The sequence below is a fragment of the Peromyscus californicus genome, unplaced genomic scaffold, assembly GCF_007827085.1.
Source record: "Peromyscus californicus insignis strain IS unplaced genomic scaffold, ASM782708v3 Scaffold_14__1_contigs__length_90479793_seg_2, whole genome shotgun sequence".
Lineage (NCBI taxonomy): Eukaryota > Metazoa > Chordata > Mammalia > Rodentia > Cricetidae > Peromyscus > Peromyscus californicus.
In genome coordinates, this window is record NW_026294436.1 from 5,358,082 (window position 1) to 5,366,092 (window position 8,011).

The following is an 8,011-nucleotide window of genomic DNA, read 5'->3' on the forward strand; positions in this document are numbered from 1 at the left end:
GGTGAATTGAGTCCATTGATGCCAAGGAGTATTAATGACCAGTGATGGCTGATTCCTGTTATCTTTTTGTGGTAGTGTGTGTGTATTTCCCTTCTTTGGGATTTACTTCTGTGGGATTTGGGATTTACTGCTGTGGGGTTATCTGTTGCCTGTGTTTTCTGGGTACATCTAGTTCCATAGGTTAGAGTTTTCCTTCTAGTGCTTTCTGTAGAGCTGGACTTGTGGATACGTATTGTTTAAATCTGGTTTTGTCTTGGAATACCTTGTGCCCTCTGTCTATGGTGATTCAAAGTTTTACTGAGTATAGTAATCTGGACTGGCTTTGGTGGTGGTCTCTCAGTGTCTACAAAATGTCTGTCCAGGACCTTCTGGCTTTCATAGTCTCCATTGAGAAGTCGGGTGTTATTCTGATGGGTCTGCCTTTATAAGACACTTGGCCTTTTTCCTTTGATGATATTAATATTTTTCTTTATTCTGTCTGTTTAGTGGTTTAATTATTATTTGGCAAGGGGACTTTTTTTGGGGGGCAGTCTATTTGGTGTTCTGTAAGCTTCTTGTATCTTCATAAATATTTCCTTCTTTATGTTGAGAAAGTTTTCTTCTAAGATTTTGTTGAAAATATTTTCTGTGTCTTTGAGTTCATATTCTTCACATTTTTCTATCCCTATTATTCTTAGGTTTGGCCTTTTCATGGTGTTCCAGATTTCCTGGACATTTTGTTTTACGACTTTTTTGGCTTTAGTGCTTTTTTTCATTGTTGTTGTTGTTTGTTTTGTGTTTTTTGTTTTGTTTTATTGTGTTTTGTTTTGACTGATGGATCTATTTCCTCTATAGTATCCTTCACACCAGAGATTCTCTCTTCCATCTCTTGTATTCTGTTGGTTAAGCTTGTTCTTGTTCCTTTACTCAGATTTTCAATTTCTAGCATTCCTTCAGTTTGTGTCTTCTTCATTGCTTCTATTTCAATTTTCAAATCTTGAACTGTTTCTTTCATATGGTTTTCTTGGCTTTCTTTAAGGGATTTATTGATTTCTTCCAATTTTTTATTTGTTCTTTCCTCTATTTTTAAGGGAAATTTTCAATTCCTCTTTAAAGCAATCTATCATATTCATAAAGTTATTTTTAAGGTAGCTTTCTTCTATTTCTTGTATGCTGTGGTGTTCAGGTCTTATTGTTGTAGAACTGCTAGGTTCTGGTGGTGCCATACTTCTTTTTATGTTGTTGTAAGTATTTTTGTACTGGTGTCTACCCATCTCTTCCTCCAATAGGTACAAGAGGAGTCTGTGTCTGAGGGAGCTGCTCTTGGCCAAATCTGTGCTTATTGTACCTGTGTGTGAGGGTTGACTCTTTGTCTAATAGTAGCTCTTGGTTTAATTGGAGCTGGCAGATTCTGAGTTTCAGGGAGCCACTGAAGTTGCAGTGGGAATCATTCTGTTTGGGGTAGGAAGAGGGTTTTGTAGATTTCAAGGTCCATTGGGGGGTGTTGGAGGATAAGCCTACCCTAGGGAGTTTTTCCTGCTGTCCTACAACTGGGGTAGTGATCAGTGGGGATGGAGTTGCACAAGTTGTGCCCCTGGGCCTAGGTCTGAGAAGCAGTCTACTCTGGTCAGTTCTCATTTTTTTGAAGTTCATTGCTTCAATAGTAAGACAGAAAGGCTGAGAGACATGGTGTTTCTAATTTCGAATATCTTCATTTCTCTTAGGCCAATTAAACATCATACACCATACACAATACATACTTACCACCACCACCCACCCACGGACAGAGACAGACAGAGAAATTTTAATGGTACAGTTGTGAACATTACAATCCTAAATTTTCAAATCTCAGAATATTAAAAAAAATCTAAGTTATTTATTTTTTTTAATCATCCTTTCATTTCTTTTTTTTTAAATTTTAATTTATTTTGCAATACAATTCAGTTCTACATATCAGCCACGGATTCCCTTGTTCTCCCCCCTCCTGTCCCCCTCACCTTCCCCCCAACCCTCCCGATTCCCATCTCCTCCAGGGCAAAGCCTTCCCCACAGACTGAGGTCAACCTGGTAGACTCAGTCCAGGTAGGTCTAGTCCCCTCCTCCCAGGCCGAGCCAAACAATCCTGCATAGGCCCCAGGTTTCAAACAGCCAACTCATGCAATGAGCACAAGATCTGGTCCCACTGCCTGGATGCCTCCCAAACAGATCAAGCCAATCAACTGTCTCACCCATTCGGAGGGCCTGATCCAGTGGGGACCCCTCAGCCATTGGTTCATAGTTCATGTGTTTCCATTCATTTGGCTATTTGTCCCTGTGCTTTATCCAACCTTGGTCTCAACAATTTTCGCTCATATAAACCCTCCTCATTCTCGCTAATTGGACTCCCAGAGATCCACCTGGGGCCTAGTCATGGATCTCTGCATCCAGATCCCTCAGTAGTTGGATGAGGTTTCTAGCACAACAATTAGGGTGTTTGGTCATCCCATCACCAGAGTAGGTCAGTTCGGGCTGTCTCTCGACCATTGCCGGCAGTCTGTTGTATGGGTATCTTTGTGGATTTCTGTGGGCCTCTCTAGCACTTTGCTTCTAAAAAAAAAAAAAAAAATCTAAGTTAAAGAGTTCCCAAGATCATAATCACAAAGAATTAAAATCCCAAATGTTGAAAGAAAAAAAAATCCTTCAAACTTCAGCTTACACTGGAAGTTGGAAGAATTTAAAGAAAAAAGGAGTACCTTTTAGATAGTAACTCTTGGGATCATTATTGGCACCACAATTTTTCTTAGTGCACTTAATTTTGTACATTTTTAAGAGATAAAACCTTAACAAAAAAATCTGTTCAAGTACCTTCTCCTACTGACATTAGTCTTAGTAGCAATTTTACTATCTCACGTATACACTGATTTCAATTTGCTGGAACAAAAGAACTGAGGAAATGAAGGAGGGAACAACTTATGGGAACACCAAATCAATATAGTGTCAGAGAGTGGGTCCATCCTCTCATTTTACAGCCTCCTTATTGGCTCCTCACATGTTATACAAGATGTCCAAGTTTGTCACTGGTTGTCCTGCCCTCTGATCTTTCTTTAAAAATGTCAATATCCAGAAAAGGTGAAAGCTTCATTCTGCTCTTTATTTTATTCTGAATGATGATGTTTAACTTCCTAACAAACTTGAATAAATTTTTTATAAATACATTTGGATCAGTTTTAAAAATATGTAGTATACCAAATAAGCAACCTATCAGTATTTATTAATGCATACAACCCACTACGTTATGTATATCATCTTTGAACTACTTTTACTACCATAGTGTGAATTGTATAAAGACTTAAAGAATCAGTGGGGAAAGTGCTTGTCATGTAAGTATGGGGAGCTGAGTTTGGATTTGTAAAACTCAAGTGAAGTAGTGGCCTGCATCCACAATCTCAGTGCTCCTACAGTGAGAGGAGGCAGAAGCCAGAGAACAGAGAATCCCAGGCTGCTGGCAAGTCAGTGTGGTGGTTTCAAAGAGAATGGCCTCCATAGGCTCACAGATTTGAATGATTTGAACGTGCTGTCACCAGGAAGTGGCACTATTTGCTAGGATTAATTAGGATGTGTGGCCTTGTTGGAGGTAGTGTCACTGTGGCTGGGCTTTGAGGTTTCAAAAAGTACAAGCCTGGCCCAGTCTCTTCCCCCAACCCCTCCTCCCTGCTGCCTGTGGACCTGGAGGCAGGAACTCCTAGCTACTTGTCCAGCACCATGTGTGCCTGCATGTTGTCATGCTCCTTGCCATGATGACAAGGAACTAAATCTCTGTAACTATAAGCAAGCCCCAATAAAATGTTTTTCTTTATAAGAGTTGCTGGGGTCATATTATCTCTTTACAGCAATAGAACATGTTGAAGACAGACAACTAGTCTGGTATAGGAAGCAGTGAACAAGAGCTCTTGTATCAAACAATGGGAGGGAGGGGATTGAGGACTAACACCTAAAGTTGTCCTCTGACCTTTATACATGTGCTTTGACACACACCACACACCACACACACCCACACACCATACACATACACAAAGTTCTTTTTTTTTTTCTTTTATTTTTAAAATTGTGTTCTTGGAAATGCTGAAAATCTTTCAGTAAATAAAAAGATGTCAGCATCTTTTTCGTATCTACATTTATGAAAGATACCTTTGAAAGATCTCTCTCTGGAGACCAATGAGATGGTGTTGAGGGTAAAGGTGCTTATGGTCAAGGCTGATGGCCTGAGTTTGGTCACTAAGATTCACGTGCTAGAAGGAGAAAACAGACTCCTGTAAGCTGTCCTCTGAGCACACTGGTGCTCCAGCACTCCTTCACCCACCCACACATAACACACAAATAAATAAATTGAAATGTAATTTTTTAAAAGTTAAAAGCAAGCTCTCCATTTAGGCAACTACACAGGAGGTATAGGTGGTTGGCCTCTTCTACTGACTCAGGGCATCAACTAAGGTACTTCAGGCAGCAACAGCTTTAAAGCTGGGGGAATGAAGTGCCAGCTACAGAGACAGGATCTAGTTATTTCACACTTTCATGTATTTCATTATGCATGCTTTTTATTTGCTCATAAATGTTACACTTGCATGGCCATCAAAAATATAACCAATTTCTTATACATGTAAAAATATGATTGTATGTACACCATTGTCTGCTTCAATATGTAATATGGCCTGGAAATTTTTCTACAATTATTTATAAATTTCTCAAATTCCTTTTATGAACACTACCCTTTCAAATAATGTTTGAAACAACTCTTCCCAAATTAATTTTTTTTTAAATTTAACTTTTATTGGTAGGAGTCCAACAAAAATGCTTTGCTCTGTGATAAAATGGTAGAGCATCTGATTCCAAATCAGAAGGTTGTGTGTTCAAACTCTTCCCAAATAAAATTTTTGTTATTTTTGAGAGTTTTCTAATGAAAAACTACACTTCCCAGCTTCCCTTGCAGACTACGGAAGTGGTTTCTACCCCTACAAGGTTGCAGCCAGCTTCTCCCTGTGGGGAATTTTCTCCCACTCACCTGCCTGGTGTGGGTATTTGCTCATTTGCCCGCACAGCACGGGAGGGACAGTCCACCCATTCACACGGGTGAGATCTGAGACGACCCGCTTGACGTCTTCCTGTCCGTTAACAGGGTCCTGCTTAAAGGTCAGACTTGCTCTCTCTTTCTGCCTTTTCTGACTCCTTTCATTTGCCCATTATAATCTGACAATTTCGATGTTTCAGGATTTAGATGTTAGGAGTTCTGTCTTGTGAACTTCAGGCCTCAGTATAATACGATTTGAGATTGTGTCTATCAAGATTAAGGCTGAGATCCCCATTTCAGACTCATCAGAGAGCTTTATTCACAAGAGCTGGGAAATTGGTCTCTGGCTAGACAGTTGCTTACAAAAGCTGATACTGTACGTATGGGGATACTTGATTCAACTGGTCTCCAGATTTGGGGAGTATTTTTTGACCCAGAAGAAAGAGATTTTATAGAAGTGGTTTTTCCATTCTTCTACAAGATATGGCTGTGCCAGAGCAATATAGGAATTTTCCCAGACCATGGAGACCCCTGGACCTCCACACAAATGCTATCAATTGAATACATTTAGCAGGAGGCTCAGTGGCAGGAAAGATGTCACAGAAAAACCCTGCCCTCCCACTGTTGATGCAAAACAAAACAGTCCATGATTTTCATATTAAAGAGAATAAAAGCGAGTTCATTCAGAAGCAATTTTGAGTGACCATGGCCTGGGAACACAGATTTAGTTTACCCCAAATTTCATGTCCCAACATGGAAGTTGTTTCAGAAAGTTTTATAGTTTTACAGAGCAAAGAAAGTCAAATCAAGACAAGGCATTAGCGTTGGTGGGTACATCAGAGAGATGTACAGAGAGATGGGGGCAGCTTTTTGACAGCTTTCAATGCTGGCTAATGATATTCTTAGCTTTGTGTTGGTGGAAGCTAGTGGTCTGCTAGGCTAATACATTCCAAAAGTTTTTATCCGTTAGCCACGACTTGTTAGTTCTGACACAGAGGTGGATATGGAATGGCTGTTCTGGAGGTCTATATGGATCCCCGGAAAAGGTAACTAGCTACTGGACCTGCATCATTCCAACCTCTCCATAGTACCAAAAGTCTTATCCATTAATCATTCTTTGCAGATGCAGCTTCTTTCCTGGAGTTCTCATTCACCTTCCTCCCACCCTCCTCCTCCCCCTTCCTTCTTCTCTTCCTTCCTTTTCTTCCTTCCTTCCCTTCTTCCTTGCTTCTTTCATTCCTTTCCTCTTTCCTTTCCTTTTTCCTTCCTTTCTGTTTAATCTTCTTCTCTATTTTTTCAGACAAGGTCTCATCTAGCTGAAACTGGCTGTGAACTTTCTCTGTAGCAGGAGATGACTCTAAATTCCTGAACCTCCTGCCTCTACCCTACAATTCCTGGGTTTCAGGTGACCACTACACCACTACAGCTCAGAGAATTATTTCCAGAATTGTAAATGTTGTCTTTAAACTTTATGAGGAGTCTATTAGGAACAGAAAACTAGAATTGATTGGAAATGGGGTCTTTCATTAAATGCTACTTTTACACCAGGCTTCAAGAACTTAACGTACTGAAAAGTTAGAATGTTCTTTTGAGTGAAGCAAAGACAAAATATCTGGACAATGAGAATATGTGATTGAATCATATCTATGTCTGTCATATTAGTAACTCTGGAGAGTAGATTTAATTCTTATATTTGAGGCTCACAGGAAGGAATATGTGTGCCTTGGGCAGATACGTCTTATAGAGATGTTTGGCTTTGTGAGCTGCCGAGGAAGCCTTTAGGATCTAGACGTGAGGGTGGTGGGAGGGGGAAGGGTGGTGGCTCAGTAGCAGAAGGGTCTGAGTTTGATCCCCAGAACACACACAAAAGAAGCTAGTCATGGTGGTGCATGCTTGTAATCCCAGTGCCAGAGAGGCAGAGGCAGGATGATATGATACTTAAGATACTGAAGACTTTCTGCCCTTTCACCCTAACTTCTTTGATGAATTCCAGGCTAGTTAGAGGCATCATTTGAGAGAGAGAGAGAGAGAGAGAGAGAGAGAGGAGAGAGAGAGAGAGAGAGAGAGAGAGAGAGAGAGAGAGAGAGAAGACAGAGACAGAGAGAGATAATGAAAAAATAACTGAAGTATTACATCTGAAGTTGTCCTCTGGCTTTCCTGTGCAAACACATACACCAGCACACACATGTACATGTGCACATGCACATATGTATACAAAAAGGAGCCAAGACTGGTTTCCTGACATAGTTTTTATATTCCTAAGAAAGACAACAGCACATGTAAATGCATCACCTAAGAGAAGATTCTGGGTATGGAAAACCATTTCTGGTGCCATGAACTGACCACTGAGGAGGACACAGGGAACAGAGTGGCCAGCTAGCTAGCTGTGGTGACCAAACAAGGAAGACAAACAGGACACCTTGATGGTGACTGTCTAGACTTCTTTTTGTTCCTCTGTCTTTTTTTCCAGGGGGTCTTGGCCATAAACCTTCTGACAAGTTAGGAAAAAGTGTTGCTTTTGCTTCCCTCCATCACCTATAGAACACTGAGGCATCTCAAGATCACTGGGCTTAGACTAAGCTACTGATACTTAACCCCAGAAATTTGCTAAGGGTTGTGGATGCAAAAGCAAATTGATGTAAAGAAGTTCAGAACAGTTGAGGGAGAGACACAGAAACAGACCTTTTGCGTCTGTGCCAGTAGTGAGGAAGATAATACGGTGTTTTATAGACATACAAGAAGAGCAGTCAGCACACAGCCATGTGTCAGTGTGCTTGTGGGGACAGCTGATGTCAGATCCAAGTGCTCAGTAAGGAAGTGCAGAGGGAATGAATAGAAGGTGGGACAGGGCAGGGGTGGAGGGCTTCTAAAAAGCGAGGTGGTTCCAATGGTCTGGATTCCAGAAAAGTCGTGGGGCAAGCTGAACAGTCAGTGATAGATAGAGAATGGGTTGAGCTTGGCTTCCAAGCAGACAGCTTGTGCCTCGAT